The sequence below is a fragment of the Monopterus albus genome, unplaced genomic scaffold (genome assembly GCF_001952655.1).
Source record: "Monopterus albus unplaced genomic scaffold, M_albus_1.0 scaffold172.1, whole genome shotgun sequence".
In the NCBI taxonomy this organism is placed as follows: domain Eukaryota; kingdom Metazoa; phylum Chordata; class Actinopteri; order Synbranchiformes; family Synbranchidae; genus Monopterus; species Monopterus albus.
The window spans coordinates 2,079,874-2,081,144 of record NW_018128052.1 but is presented as its reverse complement, the minus strand read 5'-3'; the positions used below and the strand labels follow the sequence as shown (position 1 = coordinate 2,081,144).

At 35.8% G+C, this 1,271-nt stretch overlaps 1 protein-coding gene across 6 annotated transcripts in view; it reads left to right on the top strand.

Moving 5' to 3' along the window:
* Nucleotides 1–1,271, top strand: part of pde4ca (phosphodiesterase 4C, cAMP-specific a) — a 44,760-nt gene that overhangs the window by 11,868 nt on the left and 31,621 nt on the right. The gene's annotated exons all lie outside the window — the stretch shown is intronic.

The following is a 1,271-nucleotide window of genomic DNA, read 5'->3' as shown; positions in this document are numbered from 1 at the left end:
ATAACTTAAGGGGACACTTAAATTTAAAAGTTCATGCTATACGTACAACCAAAAAAAGATTTTGTATTTCTATAAGTGGGGTCAAACTATGGAATAACTTAACTGTGGACATGAAAAATAGTACTAGAATTGAGGAGTTTAAATATAAATATAAATGTATGTGTTATACAAGATATATGCAAGAATAAGATTTATTCGAGAAGGCATTAAGGAGACACTCTGTTTTATCTATGTAGAGATACTGCTTGCAGCTGATGATACATGAAATTTTGTATAATATGATGTCATGGGGTAGGACTGGATAAGTCTGACTTCTTCCTACTCCATTCAAACATGTAATAGGTGTAAGCAAACTGATTTTGGATTAGCATTGGTTGGATATGTGTAATTATGTGTGTGTTGTCATTTGTTCATTTGTTCTGTTCTGCATGTTTGAAAGAATAAAATCAATCAATCAATCAAATAGACACTGTTACAGTGAGCCTGAGGAAATAACATCAGATCAGCTCCCTCTGTTTATGTTTCAGGTCTGTTAGTAGAACAAAAAATGGGTTCATGTTCAAGATGCTGACACATTTTCTGGTTGAAAATGAACATTGTATTTCCCGTTCTATTCCACTAGAGGCTGCTAGGTAGTGAAATGTGGACAGAGAGCCTGTCGGGGAGGATGTGTATCTTTCTGTGAGAGGGAAGAGACGTCTTTTGGCTCGAGTTGGACTCTGTGGGCACTCAAATGTTTTAAGAAGATTAAGAATCGATTTCTAAGGTGATTCTGGCCTGATGTTGTTACTGTGTCATGAAGTTGGACTGAAGATACTACTGAGTTCTTTTACACAGAGTAACATTAAAACTCAGCTTTTGATTGTGTTGCAAAGTTACCACCTGCTGTGTGTTTTTTTTTTTTACCTTAAATTGTTCAAGATAAGATGAGCACCAAATATTATTTAGGTCCAGCTTCAGAACTGGCAGTTTAACTCCCTCTTAATGTGAAAAATGCGATGATTCTGTTGCTCTCTGCAGTCGTTTCTCAGTCATGTATTTGATGACACTTGTTTAACGCTGCAGAGGATATTGTGTGAATTGGATATATCATGACAAGAAAAGAAAACTCACTGTTGCTGCTGGATACATGAAAACAGAAACTTAAAACCTTATTATACTCTAATATAGTACAGTGTAACATGTTTTTTAATTCTTTCACCTCATCTGTACTGGTCCCACTCTAAACCCAGTACCATTCACATTGCTCCACTTTCTCATGCAGTGACTGA